Source organism: Pantherophis guttatus, chromosome 14 (genome assembly GCF_059756535.1).
Source record: "Pantherophis guttatus breed Tessera chromosome 14, ASM5975653v1, whole genome shotgun sequence".
NCBI classification, from domain to species: domain Eukaryota; kingdom Metazoa; phylum Chordata; class Lepidosauria; order Squamata; family Colubridae; genus Pantherophis; species Pantherophis guttatus.
The window spans coordinates 6,373,505-6,395,176 of NC_142076.1; the positions used below are offsets into that span (position 1 = coordinate 6,373,505).

The 21,672-nt window shown below is 44.4% G+C and overlaps 1 long non-coding RNA gene across 1 annotated transcript in view; it reads left to right on the forward strand.

Moving 5' to 3' along the window:
• Positions 1-1,143: 1,143 nt before the first annotated feature.
• Positions 1,144-21,672, forward strand: part of LOC117667393 (uncharacterized) — a 62,905-nt gene continuing 42,376 nt past the window's right edge. The window contains exon 1 of the long non-coding RNA XR_015729839.1: positions 1,144-1,805. This is a non-coding gene — a long non-coding RNA (uncharacterized LOC117667393). The remainder of the gene's footprint in view (positions 1,806-21,672) is intronic.

Consider the following 21,672-nt stretch of genomic DNA (forward strand, 5'->3'; position numbering starts at 1 on the left):
TTGGAGAACCGGTAGCAAAAATCCCTGCCCTCCCCGCCCCCACATATCCAGCTGAGCCGCACAATCATCAGAGGCTTTTTTTTTTACTTTTAACAGCATTTTTTCTACAACCTTTTCGGCCGAAAAAATGCTTTTAAAAGTAAAAAAAAAAAAAAAAAGCCTCTAATGATCGCTGGAATTGTCAAAGGCTTTTAAAAGAAAAAACCCCTTTTTTTCTTTTAAATGCCTCTCACAATCCAAGCTGAGTTGCCTGATTGGCAGGGGCTTTTTAAAAAACTCAGCTTGAATCGTCAGAGGCATTTAAAAGAAAAAAAACCCTTTTTTTTCTTTTAAATGCCTCTCATGATCCCAGCTGAGTTGCCTGATCGGCAGAGGCTTTTTAAAAAACTCAGCTTGAATCGTCAGAGGCATTTAAAAGAAAAAAAAACCTTTTTTTCTTTTAAATGCCTCTGATGATCCCAGCTGAGTTGCCTGATCAGCAGAGGCTTTTTAAAAGCCTCTGCTGATCAGGCAACTCAGCTGGGATCGTCAGAGCCTTTTGAAAGCATTTTTTTACAACCTCTTCGTGAAGAGGTTGTAGAAAAATGGCTTTAAAAGTAAAAAAAAAAAATTGGCCACGCCCACCCAGTCACATCCCCCCCACCAAGCCACACCCACAGAACCGGTAGTAACAAATTTTAGATTTCACCACTGTTCTGTACCATGATTTTACCTGTAGTGGTCCCTCCAGAGGTTTGCTCATTCTATAGCCATCCCAATTAGAAGCCATCCCAATGAGGGCTGGACACTGCATGCATTTTTCTGACCTGTTCGTACGCTCACCAAAACGGAGGTCTTTCCCATAACTTATAGGATAGAATTCCAGAGCTTCATCTGTATGGGAAAATAGCTGGATGGGTGAATGGGTTGATGAATTATCTATGACATCAGAACAGAGAAGAGTAACATGCATAGGCAAGCTGTTGCTCAAGGAAATCAAACAAAAGGCTTTGATTTATAGCTCCAGAAGACCAAACAAATGCGGGAGGAAATAACCCCAGTGAACAGCACTTCTTGGCATGGCATCAAACCTCCCAGGAAAGTCAGATCCAATAAGAAAAGAGAGAAAAGGTTTTTCAAATATACAGAATTTCTTTTCTTCTTGTTTATCTCAAGGCAAAGTTCAGAAACGTCCTGCTCCCTCAAGATAACCCTGACTGGACTATCATAGATTTTCTTTTCTTTTCTTTTCTTTTCTTTTCTTTTCTTTTCTTTTCTTTTCTTTTCTTTTCTTTTCTTTCCTTTCCTTTCCTTTCCTTTCCTTTCCTTTCCTTCTTTCCTTCTTTCCTTCCTTTCTCTTTCTTCTTTCTTTCTTTCCTTCCTCCCTTCTTCCTCCCTTCCTCTTCTTCCTCCCTTCCTTCCACCCTTCCTCTTTCTTTCCTTCTTCCACCCTTCTTTTCTTTCCTTCCTTCTTCCTCCCTTCCTCTTTCCTCCCTCCCTCCCTCCCTTCCTTCCTTCCTTCCTTCCTTCCTTCCTTCCTTCCTTCCTTTCTCTTTCTTCTTTCTTTCTTTCCTTCCTTCCTTCTTTCTCCCTTCCTCTTTCTTTCCTTCCTTCTTCCTCCTGTTGGAAGAAAAAAGAAGCCTTTCCCTTTAAGGATTGTTGGAAGGCAGAGCTTGCCCTTCTTGAATTCAAAACTCCTGGCTGGGAGATTACTTCGAAATGATTGGAGGCCAGCTGTTTGAGAGCAGAATTAAGTTTACTGTTTATAGGAAAGCAGGCAAGAAACAAATACAAGTACAGCGTTCCGAGGCTAGCTTGTTTGAGCTGTAAGAAAAACCCATTTTTTATATCCTAAAAGGTCTTTTGATTTTTCTATGTGACCCTTTAAAGTCTTTTGAAATTCTTTTGATTTGGCATGTGAATCCTTTGATTTGTGTGCGTGATTGTTTTATGGTGATTAAATCCTGCTTTTTGTGATTGGGTTCTTATGTCCTGGATCTGGCAAATAAGTAATTGTTTTATAGTCCAATCTTTGTTTTTCCTAGCCCTTTGTAGTTGTTCGTTCCCTATAATTAATCAGTTTGCTATTACTGTGTTTTAGTGAATATCTCCTTTTCTCATGTGTTAAAAATTCTAATTACTTTGGCTTGATTTTTTTTCCTTTTTTGGGTGTTTGCTTTTTTCTGTGTCCCATACCTGTTTGGATGTTGCAGGCCCCTGTAATTTTGTCCTTTCTTTGTTGTGGAAAATAGGGTGGCTTCACCTTCTTAATGGCCCATTGACAAAGGTGGGGGCTGAAACTCTGCCTGAGTTTCTGCTTCTATTTTCTTTTAGGGGAATTTTCCTGCTCTTTTAATATTTTTTTGAGTTTCTTTTCCTTTTTCTAGAAGAGTGAATCATATCTTCCAACACTCCCTTCCTCTTTCTTTCCTTCCTTCTTCCTCCCTCCCTCTTCTTCCTCCCTTCCTTCTTCCTCTTTCCTTCCTTCCTTCTTCCTCCCTTCCTCTTTCTTTCCTTCCTTCTTCCTCTCTTCCTCTTTCTTTCTTTCTTTCCTTCCTTCCTTCTCTCTTCTTCTTTCTTCCTTTCTTTCCTTCTTCCTCCCTTCCTCTGTCTTCTTTCTTTCTTTCCTTCCTTCCTTCTTTCTCCCTTTCTCTTTCTTTCCTCCCTTCTTCCTCCCTTTCTCTTGTAGGAAGAAATATCCTTCTGGGTTCAGCTCCAAGTGGGGAAAAAGACACTGGAAACATGGAGACTGCTTGGAAAGATGGTTTAATGGTGGACAGGATCACATGGCTTGAGTTCCTGAACAGAAAAGGGGGCGAGATGCAGTGAGTCCCCGGGTTTTATGCCCTCTCTGGCTTTGAACTTCCTGGGGCCCAGAAAGAGTATCCTGATTGGTTGTCAGACTCCCAGAGGGTGGGAGTCTTAGCTAGCCTTGCTGGCTGATGTAATCTTCCCAGGTGCCATATGGTGAGTTTCTGTTGCTAGATGGGTCCTATTATGTTGCAGATGATGGTCCATTGACAAAGATGGGAGGGAATTGAGTTTCTGTCTCTGGCCCATTGACAAAGGGTGGGGGCAGGAAGATGGGAGCTGCTTTGTCTTTAAAACATGCTTCTCCATTTCTCATCCAGGGAAACATAATATTCTGCCTTTTTTAATATTTCCCAAAATATTTCATTCCTCTAGGAAAGGTGTGGGTGCTAACTTCCTATACTCACTCTTTCTTTCTTTCTTTCTTTCTTTCTTTCTTTCTTTCTTTCTTTCTTTCTTTCTTTCTTTCTTTCTTCCTTCCTTCCTTCCTTCCTTCCTTCCTTCCTTCCTTCCTTCCTTCCTTCCTTCCTTCCTTTTGTCCTTTCTTCCTATTCCAGGAGATTAAAATTCACAGACTCCTTTTCAGCAACAGGAAGATGACAGTTGCCATTTCCAATCTGACCAGGACACCAATGATGACTAGTCCTTTGACTAGTCCTGGAACACTGGGGGTTAATCCGTTACCCAAGAGAGCAGCTTGCTCAAACCCCTGCATTGAAGAAGTGGGATGATACAATTGTACAGACAAGACTGCCCCCATACAAAAAAGTTATCCTGTATCTGTGTGATGCCGGTAACAATGAAAACTGCCTTATTTCATGGGTTTATCTTGTTATGAAACCGAAAACCTCCCTGCTGATACATCCTGCGAGTCTGTCTGATAGGGCAGATTAGCATGATATGAACAATTATAAAAACAATCTCAGTTTTTCACACTGTCATAAAAAAGGAACAAGGGTAATCTCCTTCAAAGAGAATATGAACCCGGACACTGCTTTAATCTCTGCAGGTTTCCCTCCATCTAATCATTCTCTCTCAGATGTAGATAATTCTGACAGGATTCTTCATTGGTTGTGTTGAGATTATTCTATTGTAGTGGAATGAAGTCTGGATTCCCAGGAAGGAGCGGCTGTATCCCAGAGGACCAAGAGACTGCAAAGTTCAGACAGTTTGGTTGGGAGGAAGAGAGTTAAGGCAACTCCAGGTTCTCAGAGTATATCTTTAATGATGCAAATAGTTTGCTTTAGTTTGTTGAGATTTCTGTCTATAGGTGAGGACCAATAGAATAGAATTTTTTAAAAAATAGAATAACAGAGCTGGAAGGGACCTTGGAGGTCTTCTAGTCCAACCCACTTCTTAGGCAGGAAACCATATACCATTTCAGACAAATGGCTGTCCAATCTCTTCTTTAAAACTTCCAGGGTTGGAGCATTCACAACTTCCAGAGGCAAGTTGTTCCACTGGTTAATTGTTCTAACTATCAGGAAATTTCTCCGTAGTTCTAGGTTGCTTCTCTCCTTGATTAGTTTCCCCCCATTGCTTCTTGTCCTACCCTCACGTGCTTTGGAGAATAGCTTGACTCTCTCTTCTTTGTGGCAGCCCCTGAGATATTGGAACAGTGCTGTCATGTTGCCCTTGGTCCTCCTTTTCACTAGACTAGGCATACCCAAAGCGAAAGTTAGAATATTTTGGAGATGTGATGCGACACCCAGAAAAATACAGCATCCTTCACTTAATTCTGGTTATCACCTTCAAAGCGCTCCATGGCTTAGGACCTGGTTATTTACGGGACCGCCTGCTACCACCAATAGCCTCCCACCGGCCAGTACGCTCCCATAGAGAGGGGCTCCTCCGGGTGCCGTCGGCCAAACAATGTCGGCTGTCGGCCCCTAGGGGGAGAGCCTTCTCTGTGGGAGCACCTACGATTTGGAACGAGCTCCCCCCGGAGATACTTAGGATCCCGGATCTGCGCACCTTCCGCCGCGCGCTTAAGACCTTTCTATTTTATCAAGCTGGCCTGGCCTAAATCTTCCCCCTTTTTAAATGTGGAAATTTTAAATTTTTAAATTTTAAATTCGTCTTTTTATAGGGGTATGGGTAAGGCATTTTAAATTGGGGAGCCATTTTAGATTTAATTCTGTTTTAAACGTATTTTAATTGTTTATATTGTATGTTTTTAACTTTGGCTGTTCACCGCCCCGAGTCCTTCGGGAGAGGGGGCGGTATAAAAATCTAATAAATAAATAAATAAAATAAATAAATAAATTCTCCAGTCCAAGGAAAGATTGAAGGAAAACAAGGTCCAGGCAGAAAAAGAACACCATGGCTTCAAAACCTAAGGGACTGGTTTGGACAAAACTCAGCAGCACTTTTTCATACAGCTGTTGACAAAAATAAGATTGCCAACATCCGATGATGGATATGGCACAAGAAGAAGAAGGCATACCCAATTTCAGCAATTGTTCATTGTATGTTTTAACCTCCAGTCCTCTAATCATCTTTGTTGCTCTTCTCTGCATTCTTTCTAGAGTCTCTGTATTCTTTCTAGAGTCTCAAAATCTTTTTTGAACATCATGGCGACCAAAACTGAATGCAGTTGAAGAAGAAACTCTGCATATCTGTCTTGGTCTTTGGTACTGACATCCATGTGGAGAATGTTGGGTGGGGTCTTGCTCACTCCAAATTATCACCAGTCTCCAAAAACGTGTCAGTGGGCACATAAAATCCTTTAGTTGAAATTGATATGGCATCTCACAGCCCTCAGCAGTCATGGGGACAGCCAGTTCTTCAGGATACCTGGCATCCTTTCCCAGTTTTAGGAGCCTTGAAAAACTTTAATCTCCTATTTCTTCTGATGCTCGGAGAAGCTTGAAGGCCAGACTTTCTTCCTCTCTGACGTTTCCTATTGATTGCTAGTCCAAATCTATATCAAACCCAGACAACCTGACCTCCAAAACTAATTTTTTTGCAGATTTAAGCTGTTTTATATGTCTGCTTTGTCCGGCGCTTGGGGAACAAGGGACAGAAAATGGCTTTGAAATCTTGTAAATAAATAAGCACCAGCCTTTTGGTGTTAACTGCTCTCTCTCAATAGCCCAGCACAGCGGGCAGAGAACTTTCATCAAAGTTGGCCTTGGACTGAAAATGCTTTCAAAGCAAGGGCAGAAATCTTCTATGCTGTGCCAGAAGTGGCCCTTTGAGACGGAAATAAGTATTGTTCTCCCTGATGAATTTTTAGATTGAAAGTTGGTTATTGTCACCGCAAGATTGATACCCCAATCAGGGTGGCTGGGATACCAGCACCTGTGGCAGAAAGAAGCAATCCAAAGGGAAACTTTGCTTTCTGTCTTTCGTCTCGGTGCAAGAGTGTCAGATGCTAAAAAAAAAAAAAAATGAGAGAAAATTAAAAGGGCAAAAGAAGGGAATACAAGATGCTCTTAGGGCAGGGGCATCAAACTCAAGGCCCATGAGCCGGATCCGGCCAATGGGGTGCTTAGATCTGGCCCAGGGGGTCGCCTTGGAAACAGCGAAGTACCGGCCTGGCGGTACCTGGCACTGGCAGTGCCTCCGCCAGTGAAAACAGAGCTCAGGAGTGCCGCACGCAGACCTCCCAAGCTCTGTTTTCTCTGGCAAAGTGCTGGGACCACAACAGGCGCCCTGAACTGGCCACACACACCGCACCACCACCCTGAAGTCAAACACAACTCTGAGGCGACCCCTCAATGAAATCGAGTTTGACTCCTCTTGTCTTAGAGTGTTCTCCTCACTCTAGTTGTTGCAAGATGCTCTGAAAAGTCCCGCCCAGGCTGTCATTTTTGGTAAACCACGCAGCACCTTCAAAACTGTTTTGGTGAATCTAAATCAGATTAACAGAGTTGGAAGGGACCTTGTAGGTCATCTAGTCCAACCCCCCGCCCAAGCAGGAGACTCTACACCATTTCTGACATATGGCAGTCCAGTCTCTCCTTGAAAGCCTCCAGTGATGAAGCTCCCACAACTTCTGAAGGCAACTTCTGTTCCATGGGTTGATTGTTCTCACTGTCAGAAAATTTCTCCTTATTTCCAGGTTGAATCTCTCCTTGTTCCATTTGCATCCATTATTCCTTGTCTGGCCTTCAGGTGTCTTGGAAAATAGCTTGACCCCCTTTTCTCTGTGGCAACCCCTCAAATACTAGAAGACTGCTATCCTGTCTCCCCTGGTCCTTCTCTTCAGTAGACCAGCCAGGCCCAGTTCCTGCAACCGTTCATCGTATGTTTTAGCTTCCAGTCCACCATGTCAAGATCATGTCATGATCTTCCTTCCATCCTCCACCATTCAGTCAGAACTGAAGAAGCTTCTTGGATGAGAAGCAAAACGTCTTCATCAAGGAAAAACAAAAAAAGCCCAGTTGCCTTTGGGATAACATGGACAGACATCTATATATATATATGATGTCCCCAGCAATGTTAGTGAAGGGCCATGCACAGGGCCATGCACAGTGAAATCCAAATTTTTGGATTTTTTTTACTACCGGTTCTGTGGGCGTGGCTTGGTGGGCGTGGTGTGGCTTGGTGGCCGTGGCTTGGTGGGCATGGCAGGGGAAGGATACTGCAAAATCTCCATTCCCACCCCACTCCAGGGGAAGGATACTGCAAAATCCCCATTCCCTCCCCACTCTGGGACAGCCAGAGGTGGTATTTGCTGGTTCTCTGAACTACTCAAAATTTCCTCTATTGGTTCTCCAGAACCTGTCAGAACCTGCTGGATTTCATCCCTGGCCATGCAACAGGTGATTATATCTCCTTCCTGGAACCTTCCTTTTCATCAAGCGCACAGGGCAAGCCGCACAGGCACTTTATCTGTCGCCAAGTCTTTTAATGAGGCAACATGGAGTTGCAACTTGCCTGTTGGGGAATTGTCACTGTCTGTCCGTCCCCCCTCCCCCACCTTCCTTTTGCCTCTGTTCAATCTATATTAAGTCAATATGCCGCCGAAGCCTCCCTATTCTTGCGTTCTTTCCCAATTTAGCTTCTTTCAATGCGAAAAACGCTGAGCCCATCAAAAGCTATTTTGCCCCCACCGATTTCAATAACCAGGTTGTAGCGGCAGGGAAAGGCCATTAATCCCGGTCTGTATTCAGAGAGGAAATAACTTTGGTTTGGATTCACTTTACATTTGGGCAATCTGGTCATTTCATCAGGGCTGATGGGATTTGATAGGACGCACACGGCACTGTGACCTTTTTCCTTTTCTCCGCAGTAAATGAAAATTATTCTTCCTCCCGTCTCCTTTTGCAACCGGGTATTAAAGATGACAGCAGTAATGGAGGAGAATCCGTTCAAATTTTCCCCTCCTTTTCCTCTTTTTGTTTAGAGACTAAGTAGAAGCAAATGGCCAAGCTTGTTCTCAATTGCACTACTTTGGTGAAGGTGGAATCTCCCTTGCTTGGAAGAAATTATCCAAAGGCCTGTTATTCTGGCTAATGCCTTTTCATTTTTTCTCTGGTCCCCATCATCCAGGACTGCTGGTGGATTAGTAACAATTGTCCACAACTCCTCCCTCTGCAGGTACATCTCCATCTTTACATTCCAGGAGAGGTAATTTGTCTCATTCAGCCAAGACACCATGAATTCTCCTCCCATTATTCCGATGGAGGCCATGCTGCCTGCTTTCCTTCACAAGCCACTAACCACTAACAAACCACAATGCACAACTTCTCTGGCTCTGGTGCAAGCTCTCACTGGGTTTCTCCTCTCTCTGGCCTTCTCTCTGGACTAGACCCATAACCTGTCAGAGTGCTTACAGCATGACTACTATTTTGAGACAACCCAGGAGCAAAATACAGGAAGCAGGTTTGTTTTACAAACAGTGGTGTATGTTCTGTCCCCGTCCCACACACACACACACACCAACAGACTTCCAAGAGTTAAAAACCAAATCAGCCGACAAAATCCTTATGATAACAGAACTTGGCAGCAACCTAGTGGCTGCCTGCCAAGAGTTTATTACTCACGAAGGGAAGAGATAACTTCTCTCCGCTTCTGGTACATCAAGGTAAAATGTTCAATAATTACAGAGTAACTTAAGTCCAAATATAATCCAGCAAAGCCTATAGCAAAAGTCCGGCAATGCAGAATGGCGTGGAAGCTTTCAGCTTTGTTCGTCACAAGGCTTGACTGGCCACCACGCTCCCTTTTATACCCTGTGGGGTGTGGTCCAGTGACTCAGCCTAATCTCTGGCACGCCTCCTCTTCTGTTGCGTGCGCTTATCTCTCCAACGCTGGCATGGATCCAGCCAAGACTCATCCCCGTCACTGTCCGACTGCGCCTGCGCAGGGATACCTGGCTCTTGGCCAATCTCTTCTCTGTCAGGAGACACCTGAGGCATTGCCAGAGAGGAGGGTCCTGGAGAGGGAGGCCCGCCAACTCCTCTCCTTCCCTTTCGGAGCCGCCTTCCTCCGATAAGACGGGCTCAGGGGTCGGAGCCACAACAATTTATATACAAGACTTCTATATGCATACATACACGTGGTAGGCACATACCAGGCAATCAATCAATCTTCAACTCTACACGGAGAACTATAATGCAAATAGAACATAACGAGGAGAGTGATACACGAGGAGAGAGAGAGAGAGAGAGAGACGCACTCTCATGGCCTCCCTTATATAGACAGCTTCTTAAAGTGGCAACAACCCTGCTGACTCATCCTCAGTCTTAAAGCGGCAATAACCTTGCTGACGCATCCTGGTCCACAGCCTTACAGCGGCTGGTCAGCTTTAAATCATCATTACCCTGACACCTTAGTCTCAGTTACAGTCCTTGATTTGAAGACCATCTCCAACTGGGGAGTATCTAGTGAAACTTCACTCCAAAACCCAGTGGGGTCATGCCTGGTTAGTACTTGGGTAGAAACAAGTAGCCTGTCCCAAGGCTGTAGGCTTAACTGGGAATTGGGAAGAACATCCCTTCAAAAAGTAATGGTGTCCAATTTCTGGACCATAAATTGAAGTCATGACCAGAAATTGGACTGGGAATTGGGAAGAACAACAGCCCTTCAAAAAGTAATGGTGTCCAATTTCTGGACACAATTTTTAGGACAACAGCCCTTCAGAAAAGTAATGGTGTTGTCTACTTGCAAAGCATCCCTGGTCTGCTCTTGAGTTGCCATAGGCAAGGGGGATGGGAAACCGACGAAGCAGCACGGCAGCCAAATACAAAAGCACATTCTAGACATATATCTCTCAAGGCTGTCTCCCAGGGTTACCCACAGCAGCCAAAGGGGAGTGATCTCTACAACCTGGGCAATTGCTCCGTTGGTGAATGTGATTGCTGACACACCCTGGGGGGAAGGGGGAAAACAGAGTCACAATTGGACCATAAATTACATGGGGTCAGAGTTGGCTTCACTTGGAACGTGCCAATGTGACGCTCCTAATAAATTACTGGATTTCTTTTGAAGCTTGGCTAGAGGCTCATGATTTAATTAGGGCATCCGTTGGGAACCCTGACAAGTGTCCAATTTCTGGACCATAACTGAAGTCATGACCAGAAATTGAACTGGAAACTGGGAAGAACAACAAGCTTGACTGGGAACTGAGGAACAACAGCCCTTCAAAAGGTAATGGCATCTAATTTCTGGACCATAACTGAAGTCAAATGCTGGCAGTCGCAGTCAGCAGAATTAGTATAAATACTTCCTTCTAACCACTGCACCACACGGCTATGGTAAAGGCTAGGGAATTCTGGAAATTGAAGCCCACACATCTTCAAGTGCCCAAGGTTGAGACACACTGATCGATCCATAGAACATTTGCAAAGCAAACAATGAACCAGGGGTGAAATCCAGCAGGTTCTGACAGGTTCTGGAGAACCGGTAGTGGAAATTTTGAGCAGTTCAGAGAACTGATAGCAGAAATGTTGAGTAGTTCAGAGAACCAGCAAATACCTCCTCTGGTTGATCCCAGAGTGAGGTGGGAATGGAGATTTTGCAGTATCCTTCCCCTGGAGTGGGGAGGGAATGAGGATTTTGCAGTATCCTTCCCCTGGAGTGGGGAGGGAATGGGGATTTTGCGGTATCCTTCCCCTGGAGTGGGAAGGGAATGAGGATTTTGCAGTATCCTTCCCCTGGAGTGGGGAGGGAATGGGGATTTTGCAGTATCCTTCCCCTGGAGTGGGGAGGGAATGGGGATTTTGCAATATCCTTCCCCTGGAGTGGGGAGGGAATGAGGATTTTGCAGTATCCTTCCCCTGGAGTGAGGAGGGAATGGGGATTTTGCAGTATCCTTCCCCTGGAGTGGGGGGGGAATGAGGATTTTGCAGTGTCCTTGCCCTGGAGAGGGGAGGGAATGTGGATTTTGCAGTATCCTTCCCCTAGAGTGGGGAGAGAATGGGGATTTTGCAGTATCCTTCCCCTAGAGTGGGGAGGGAATGAGGATTTTGCAGTATCCTTCCCCTAGAGTGGGGTGGGGATGGAGATTTTGCAGTATCCTTCCCCTGCCAAGCCCAGCAAGCCACACCACGCCCACCAAGCCACACCCACAGAACTGGTAGTAAAAAAAATTGGATTTCACCATTGCAATGAACTATTTTGTTCACATCCCTGGAAACAGCAAATGGCTATGAACACCAGAGTTGTGGGACTGACTTGAAAAAGGGTAGGGCCTTCCTATGCCAAAAAAAAAAAAAAAATTAGTTTAAAAGTTTTTTTAAAAAATTAAACACCGACTTAATTTTGGTCCCGTTACCAGTAGCTAAGCCTGTTTCCTCCAACCGACATGGAGATAAATCTGCCATTCCCAGCCCTTCTGAGCTGCCAAGTTCAGTGAATCTTTATGTCATGGTCCCCTCCTCGCCTCAGATTTCAATTTCCTCCTTGATTGTGAAGACTATATTTTATGTGATTAATGGGAGAAAAGTAGCTGTTAGAAGCTGTTTACCCAGTGTGAATTAGGACACTAATTAGAAGAGGCATGCATGTTAATGAGCCAGGAGAAGTTGATCAGTATGCAACTAAAAGTTTCTCATTTAATTGTGTGTGAGGGATGGGGAGGTGGGAGAAGGTTGGAATTGGGATCCTGTGTTTGATATGCAGAGAAGTGTTTGCCCTCCGCCAAAGTGACATTCATATGCACACCTTGGGATCAAACTAGGGGTTTTATTCGGAGGTTCCTATTCATGTTGGCTTTTCAGGATCTCTGTTTGTATATTTTGTGTCTCGAGTTGGAGACGGCTATTAGGCTGGGATATGAATTCTAAGCTACTGTTCAATTCTGCAAATAATCTGTCGATAATCCTTTCCCAGAAAGACCCCTGAATGAAGTCCTGAAATTTTTGGAGGATCCTTTAGCAGTTAGCAATTCATCAGTCTTATTTCAAAACCTTATTTTAACAGTGTGCGGCAGCAACCAAAAAAGCCAATGCAATCCTAATGTCAGCACTTCAAGTTGCATTTACTCTAGTGCTGACATAAGAAGGAGGAGCGGAGGTGTCTGGAAAGGGACATTTGACTTTTCACCTACTTATTTTCCCTGGAGATAATATCCCCTAGGAGATGGGATGGGAGGGGGAAAATTCCTTTGAGTGGAGCAGTAGATAGGGGTAGAGTATCTTGGAAGATGGCCAATGAGTGCAGGGGAGTGGCGAACGGAAAGGGAGGGTTTTGGGTCTGGAAGTCAGTGTTGGCTACGATGAGTCGTGCTTTGAATGTCATGCTTAATAAATGGGAGTTTTCTTCAAAGACTTTGTTTGAAATGCAATTTATTTGAGACGACCTCGAAACTTGACACCTAAATTGCGTTAACAGTAAGGTGACCAGACTTCCCGCTTTTGGCGGGACAGTCCCGCTTTTGAGCAATTTGTCCCGCGTCCTGCGGCGTTTTGAAAAAGTCCCGATTTTTCATTCTGTCTCCTGAGTCCCCGCTGATGGCTAGAGGGAAAAAAAACTCTTTAAACTCTTGCCGCGGGGCTTCAAAGGGCCGCCCTATGTTGATTAGCTCGGCTTCCCCCTCTCAGCTGATTTGCGCAGGGCTCTGCTCTTCCTAAATTGCTCCAGCAGTTTTTTTTTTCTCTTTGTGCAAACCAAGCTCAAAACGAAAATGAAAGTGAAACTGGCTGTTGGCTTTGGTGTTTGCTTGCAACGTTAGAAAATTAGGCAGCAGATTTATTTTCCTTTTCCTCACCAAAAAAGGTAGGTGGAAACAATGGGAAATTATTTAGGGCAAAAGAGGAGAGTTCAAGATTTTAAAACACAAAAGAAAAAAAAGCTCTTTTTAACTAGGGAATTGTAATAATTGAGATACTATTAATTGTATACTGTGTTGAAAGCAGAAATGGTTAAGTTCTGGTTTGGAGGAATATATGGGGGAAATTATTTGGTTTATTATTATTGGTAAATATAATTAATTGATTTGTAAGAAATTGGATTGCATGGAAATAATTGGAATATTCATGTTCATATTAATATACAAAAAAGATAGTTATATAACTAATTGATTTATATTAAAATGTTGAATTTGTATTAAACAACTGTATTACATAATTACATAATTAACCAATGTGAGGATGGATATAAAAATAGATGACAATGGAAAGGGGTATAATATAGAATAGAAGGGAAAAATTGAATTTGATTAAGATTAGAGATGAGGATGAAGGGTAATATTGTTTTTTTTAAAAAAATAGATGAGGAATAAATATGGCAAAAAGGAAATATAGAAATTGTAAATTTAATTGAAATGACTAAACACTGTTTAAATTTGTGAACCAGCCAAATATTCTGTTCAAAGAAAATACATTGTATGTTTGTATGTGTGTTTCTAATTATTGCTATTTATTCATATTTGTTCTCTTTTATTCTTTAAAGTTTAACAATTCATTCTTTATCTTAATATCTTTATATTTGTTTGGGGTTGGCTTTCTTCCCTTTCATCTTTTTTATTGTACAGCAATCTTTCTCCTCAAACCTACCACCTCTCTTTTCTTTCCTTCTTACTTTCTCTTCCACCCACCTTCTTCTTCTCCTCCCTATTTCCTCTTCCTTTCTCCTTCTCCTCCTCTCTTCCTCCCTCTCTTACCGTCACTCCTACTCTAATTTCCCTTCCCTTCCTTCATCCCTCTCTATTGCTGTATCCTTTTGTGCATATGGACTACTCAGAGGGCTGAAAAAGTTATTTTTGACTGGTCCTCACACTTTTGACCAGTCCTCGAACTTACGACTGTCCTCACATTTTACATTTTTGCCCTATCTTGTCATCATGGTGAAGAGAAGCAGTTGTGAAATGAGTGACATGGTTGTTAAGAATGCTGCACGGGCATAAATGTGAGGATGGTCATAAGTGTGAGGACCAGTCAAAAGTGCGAGGACCTGTCAGAAATGACTTTTTTCAGCCCTCTGGTTAGTCCTTTTGTGCATATGGACTACTCAGAGGGCTGAAAAAGTTATTTTTGACTGGTCCTCGCACTTTTGACCAGTCCTCGAACTTACGACTGTCCTCACATTTTACGTTTTTTGCCCTATCTTATCACCATGGTGAAGAGAAGCAGTTGTGAAATGAGTGACATGGTTGTTAAGAATGCTGCACGGGCATAAATGTGAGGATGGTCATAAGTGTGAGGACCAGTCAAAAGTGCGAGGACCTGTCAGAAATGACTTTTCAGCCCTCTGAGTAGTCCCTATACACATAGCCATGGCCACCAGGTCACATGACCAGCTAGCCACGCCCACCCAGTCACATGGCCTCCAAGCCACGCCCACACAATAAGCCACGCCCACAATGGTGTCCTTCTTACCAATGTTAAAATCTGTTCACCTTACCCTATACACATAGCCATGGCCACCCAGTCACATGACCAGCTAGCCACGCCCACCCAGTCACATGACCAGCTAGCCACGCCCACAAAATAAGCCACGCCCACAATGTCCCTCTTTACCAATGTTAAAATCTGGTCACCTTAGTTAACAGAGGCATACAATCAAGATCAAGTGAAGTACTAATACCACTCTTTAAAGCCTTAGTAAGGCCACAGCTAGAGTACTGCATCCAGTTTTGGTCACCACACTATAAAAAAAGATGTTGAGATTCTAGAAAGAGTGCAGAGAAGAGCAACCAGGATGACTAGGGGACTGGAGGCTAAAACATACGATGAACGGTTGCAGGAACTGGGCATGGCTAGTCTAGTGAAGAGAAGGACCAGGAGAGAGATGATAGCAGTCTTCCAATATTCGAGGGGCTGCCACAGAGAGGAGGGGGTCAAGCTATTTTCCAAAGCACCCAAAGGCCTGACAAGAAATAAAGGATGGAACTTAAACAAGGAGAGATTCAACCTGGAAATAAGGAGAAATTTTCTCACAGTGAGAACAATCACTGCAAAACTTGCCTTCAGAAGTTGTAGGAGCTTCATCACTGGAGGCTTTCAAGAAGAGACTGGACTGCCATCTGTCAAAAATGGTGTGGGTCTGCTGGGGTGGGGGGTTGGCCTAGATGACCTACAAGATCCCTTCCAACACTGTTAATGTATCTGTAAGACCAAGTGTGGAGATCTTCTGCTTTTATTTATTTTTTATCTCCTATTGAAAATTTTCTCCAGGAGCAATAAAAATGTCTTTCTCAAGTCTATTTGTTTATTAACAAAATGTAGGATTCCATTTAATTTTAATTTAATTTAATTTGATTTTTTATATGCCGCCCTTCTCCGGAGACTCAGGGCGGCTTACAATGCGTTAAGCAATAGCCTTCATACTTTTGTATATTTATACAAAGTCAGCTTATTGCCCCCACAAACTGGGTCCTCATTTAACCTACCTTAGAAAGGATGGAAGGCTGAGTCAACCTTGAGCCTGGTAAGATTCGAACCTGCAGTAATTGCAGGCAGCTGTGTTAATAACAGGGTGCTTTAAACCACTGTACTACCAAGGCTCTTCATTTCATTTCTCCAGACTGCAAAACAGATTGGGAAACCTGAAAATGATGCACCTCTTCAGGTGTGGACTCTCCAGTGAGAATTTAACCTTCTAAAAGAATCTATACTGTATTGTAGGTGGGGGACGGCTCTTTTTTTTTTTTTTTTTTGAAATAATGAAAGGGGTTGAAAGATTCCATTGGCGCCTAATTGCATTTGGATTAAACAGACTTTGGTAGCTGAACTGCTTGATAAGAGTAAGAGCCTTACCCAAGTGCAAAACTTTCATATTTTGAGCTTCAATGCTAATAGAAAAAACCATTAGCAGTACAGGTATAGGTGACATTAGGCACGATAATTAGGGAACGAATTAAAGATCCATTCCAGTTGCCAAAAAACAGAAGGTAAATGGAGCATACTCTCTAATGGGGGGGAGAGGGAGAGAGGGAGAGAGGTAGGGAGAGAGAGAGGGGGGAGAGAGAGAGGGAGAGAAAGGGGGAGACAGAGAGGGAGAGAGAAAGAGGGGAGAGGGAGGGAGAGGGAGAAAGAGGGAGAGGGAGGGAGGGAGTGGAAGAGAGAGAGAGGAGAGAGGGAGAGAGAGAAAGAGAGAGAGGAGAGGAGAGAGAGGAGAGAGGGAGGGAGAAGAAGAGAGGGGGGAGGGAGAGCAAGAGAGCTGCTTGCTGGTCTGTTGGGCTTCTCTTGCCAAACTGAAATGAAACAAACCCAGGTATTCAAGGACATCAATCGCCAAAAAGATAATTGCAAAAACTCAAGAAGCCGTCACGAGAGAATCTCAGTGGCTGCTACGTATAGATCAAATGCAAGACCTCTTTACAATCAAATCAAAGTTCAGTGTCTTGCAACTTTTCCTCCTGCCCACACAATGTAAGTGGGCTTGTGGCTGCTGTCTTTTGAATAATTGTCCACCTGGACAAATGGTGGCAGACCAGACTGCTCCTTGCCAGTTCTTACCTTACCTTTCAAGTGTGTCTGTCTGTCTGTCTGTGTGTGTGTGTAAGCCAACCTGCCTGACTTGAGAAGAAGAGACCAAGGAAAATTCTCACTGGGTGGAAGAATTTTTTACATCCCAGATCATTTGACAAAATCTGTTTCTAGGAGGTTTTATCTGTTCCCTCTAATGTTTCTTTCTGTGGAAGCAGAGAAGAAGGCTATTGTCAGATGCCACCTCAATACTTTGAAAACTTCTTTCGGTGCCAGTCTTCCATGAACTCTGGAGGCCAGATGGGAGGTGGGGGGGGAATGAAAGCTCACCGTTCCTTTCCGAGCACAGTCTCAAGGTCAGCTGCTTAGTTGCGTTCCTCAGGAGGCTGTTCTAAAAACATCTCTTTTAAATTTGATTGGACATGAGGGAAGCAACCAGTGGAAGGCATCTTTGGGAGGGAAAAGTTATACTTGAGATTTTGGCGCACGAACTTCAGTTCTGGCTTTGCACTAACTCTGGTGTCAGCAACCCATGGCTCCAGAGCCGCATGTGGCTCTTTGGGCCCTCTACTGCAGCTCCCTGTCCCATCACTGGCTGGCCCCGCCCCTCGCCCACCCCTCCCCATCACTCCTCACCTGGCCTTGGAAATCCAAAAGATACAGAGAGAGGGGGGTAGAGAGGGAGGGGGGAGAGAGAGACATAGATATACAGAGAGAGAGATACAGAGAGAGGGAGGAGAGGGGGGGAGATAGGGAGAGAGGGAGAGAGAAATATACAGAGAGAAGGGGGAGAGAGGGGAAGATAGAGAGGGGAGAGAGAGATACACAGAGAGAGACATAGATACAGAGAAGGGGGGAGAGAGAGAGAGTGAGAGAGAAAGAGAAAAGGGTTTTGTGATTCCCCGTGTTTTTTAACAACTGGTTCTCTGCCCTAATGATTGGCTGGATAGGCGTGGCTAGAGGGGGGTCATGTGACTGGGTGGGAGTGAGTGACATGGAGCTGGCCACGCCCATTCAGGTTTTGTGGCTCCCGGTGTTTTTTTTCCTGTGGGAAATGGGTCCAAATGGCTCTTTGATTGTTTAAGGTTGCAGACCCCTGCGCTAACTGTATTTCACCTGGCTTGTAGTAAACCATCCATTTCTCAATCCGATGGTGTTAAGGATCATGTTTACTTTGAGAGGCTCAAGCTGAGGCAGGTCTGACACCTATTTCCCTTCTGTCTTAACACTCCTGAAGTTGCCTGAAAGTTCTTACAGGGTATTTCTCCATTTACCACCATAACTGAGCGCATAATTACAGTCTTAAATCATTCCAGTCATTCAGTGGGTCACCACATGACTGTACTCAATTTTATGAGCTTTTTTGTGCTTGTTCTTCTGCAAATTCAAGTAAATTATGACTTCTAGTGGGGAGGAATCACAAATGATTGTCACATGACCATGGGATGCCACAAATGGCTGTAAATCTAGGCCAGTTGCCAAGCACCAAAAATGTGAATAGGATAGGACAGGACAGGACAGGACAGAATGACTTTAGGGGTCTTCTAGTCCAGCCCTCTGCATACATACAGTGATGTTCATCCTTGGGTGTGAGTAGTTCATTGTTTATATTTTAATGTGTGCATCTCCATCCCAAGTACCTAGTACATAGAACAACAGAGCTGGAGGACCTTGGAGGTCATCTAGTCCAACTCCTTGCACAAGCAGGAGACCTTATACCAGGGGTCTGCAACCTTAAACACTCAAAGAGCCATTTGGACCTGTTTCCTACAGAAAAGAAAACACCGGGAGCCACAAAACCCTTCCCGTGCCTGACTATTTCTTGAGCGGCCACAAAACTAGCCTATGTAGTTGAATTAAGTGTTCTGTTTTCTTCTGAAACTTTTCTTTTCTTGGATTTATCCATGGGGTTGAAAAGCTCAATAAATTGTGTGCTGGTGGGTGTCGCACATTGGCGGTTGTGATGCATATTTTGAGTGACGGAGCCGCAGCAGAGGGGTGAAAGAGCCACATGCGGCTCCAGAGCCACAGGTTGCTGACCCCTGTCTTATACCATTTCAGGCGACTGGCTGTTCTTTCTCTTCTTACAAATCTCCAATGATTGAACACCCACAACTTCTGAAGGCAAGTATTGCACTGGTTAATTGTTCTCACTGTCAGGAATTTTCTCCTTAATTCCAGGTTGCTTCTCTCCTTCATCCATTCCACCCATTGCTTCTTGTCTTGCCCTCAGGTGCTTTGGAGAATAGCTTGACTCCCTCTTCTTTGTGGCAGCTCCTCAAATACTGGAAGGCTGCTATCATGTCTTCCCTAGTCCTTCTTTCAGTGGTGGGTTCCTCCCGGTTTGGTCCGGTTCGGCCGAGCCGGTAGCGGTGACGATATGACGTCAACGAACCGGTTCTCACCTCTCCCCGCCCTCCCACCCCTCCACCCACCCACGTTATTCTTACCTTTTATTTGGTCCCACCCCCAATCTATTGCTGCCTCCTGAATCCCAGCTGATGACTAGAGGGAAAAAAACTGTTTAAACTCTTGCCGCGGGGCTTCAAAGGGCCGCCCTACAGCTGATCAGTGTTAAAAGCAAACAAATGAGTCGGGCCGTAAGTGCGAGGACTGGTTGTAAGTGCGAGGACCTTCCAGGAATGACTCTGACCAGCTAGCCACGCCCACCTAGTCACATGACCTCCAAGCCACACCCACAAAATAAGCCACGCCCACAGAACCGGTAGTAAAAAAAATTAGAACCCACCCCTGCCTTCTTTCCACTAGACTAGACATACTCAGGGCCTGCAACTGTACCAAGCGACCTTGTTCATCCTTGGGTGCGCATGGTTCATCGTTCACATTTTTAATGGGTGCCTCTCCTTCCCAGGTACCAAATGTATCTGTTAGAATAGGAAAAAAAAGATGTTCTGGTATGCTTCAGGAATTCACAGGGAGTCAAAGAAAAAATGTATATTTCAGCATCTTCTTGCAAAACAGCTGGAGTTATAAACTGCTTACACTTAGACTAATGTGGCAATTTGATCTTACTTCAGCAAAAGTTCCCCCCCCCCATTATGTTACTGGAATCAGAAAAAAGAAATAAAAGCTTACAACAGCTTGGATTGTCATTAAATGGAAGGGAAAATGCAGATAAAATGCAGATTTATTTTACTTTCGCTTCCCTTTAATTGCAGTTATTCATAATATATTAAAGCTCAACCCTTGTGGCGGCGGCTGTAATTCAGCTGCTTCAACACAGCTTGGCAACGTATCAGGGAAGCCCACCAGCTTTTGCAACCTCGTCCTCCAACCTGCTAGCGCTTATTCTAACCCTGGCAGGCTTTCAAAAGAGTTTTTGGAGGGTGCTGTGCCGTAGATGGCAGGGGGGGGTCTATCCTCCCATTTGTGAAATGAGAGAATGGAAACATTCGCAGGCTTGTCTTGGCCTTATTTATGATCCTCATCATTGGAGAAGAAGAAAGCCAGGATTGTGGATCTCATATCATTTCACAACCAAGGAAAATGCAGCATGGAGACAGATTAACAGAGTTGGAAGGGACCTTGTAGGTCATCTAGTCCAACCCCCCGCTCAAGCAGGAGACCCTACACCATTTCTGACAGATGACAGCCCAGTCTCTTCTTGAAAGCTTCCAGGGATGAAGCTCCCACAACTTCCAAAGGCAACTTCTGTTCCATGGATTGATTGTTCTCACTGTCAGAAAGTTCCTCCTCATTTCCAGGTTGAATCTCTCCTTGTTCAGTTTCCATCCATTATTCCTTGTCTGGCCTTCAGGTGCTTTGGGAAATAGCTGGACCCCTTCCTCTCTGTGGCAGCCCCTCAAATATTGGAAGACTGCTATCCTGTCTCCCTTGGTCCTTCTCACTAGACTAGCCATGCCCAGTTCCTGTAACCGTTCATTGTTCCTTTTAGTCTACAGGCCTTTGATCATTTTAGATTCAGATTAACAGAGTTGGAAGGGACCTTGTAGGTCATCTAGTCCAACCCCCCACCCAAGCAGGAGACCCTACACCATTTCTGACAAATGGCAGTCCAATCTCTTCTTGAAAGTTTCCAGTGATGAAAGCTCCCACAACTTCTGAAGGCAACTTCTATTCCATGGCTTGATTGTTCTCACTGTCAGAAAGTTCCTCCTCATTTCTAGGTTGAATTTATTTATTTATTTATTTATTTATTGGTTCAATTTATATGCCGCCCTTCTCCAGAGACTCAGGGTGGCTTACAATGCTTTTAAGCAATAGCCTTCATACTTTTGTATATACCTGCTTAGTAGGGCTTTCGGGCCCCCCAAGGGGTGTTCTTTTTTATACAAAGTCAGCTTATTGCCACCACAGTCCGGGTCCTCATTTTACCTACCTCGAAAGGATGGAAGGCTGAGTCAACCTTGAGCCTGGTGAGATTTGAACTCGCAGTAATTGCAGGTAGCTGGTGTTACTTAACAGTGCTTTAGTCTGCTGCACCACCAAGGCTCCTTAGCCTCTCCTTGGTCATTTTCCATCCATTATTCCTTGTCTTGAGACAGACATTATTCCTATTCCTTGAGACAGAATTCTTGTGAGTTGTGTGTATGTGGGGGGGTGGGTAACTTCATGGTTACAAAGAAGTATGCCTGAGTCCAACAGAATCCTTAGCAAGGTGACAGCAAATCGTACAAACAGTGCAGGTTAGTAAACCTTTGTGTAAAGTAAGGGTGTCAAATACGATTTCATTGAGGGCCGCACCAGGGTTGTGTTTGACCTCGGGGGGGGGGGGTTGTGGGTGTGGCCAGGGGGGGCATGGCCAGCTCGGCATCACTCATGTGGGGGGCACCTGTGGTGGCCCAAGTACTAAGGCAAGACTTCCCTTCCTTCCTTCCTTCCTTCCTTCCTTCCTTCCTTCCTTCCTTCCTTCCTTCTTTCCTTCTTTCTTTCCTTCCTTCTTTCCTTCCCCACCTCGCTTCTCACTCTGTCCTTCCTTCCTTCCTTCCTTCTTTCCTTCCCCACCTCCCTTCTCACTCTGTCCTTCCTTCCTTCCTTCCTTCCTTCCTTCCTTCCTTCCTTCCTTCCTTCCTTCTTTCCC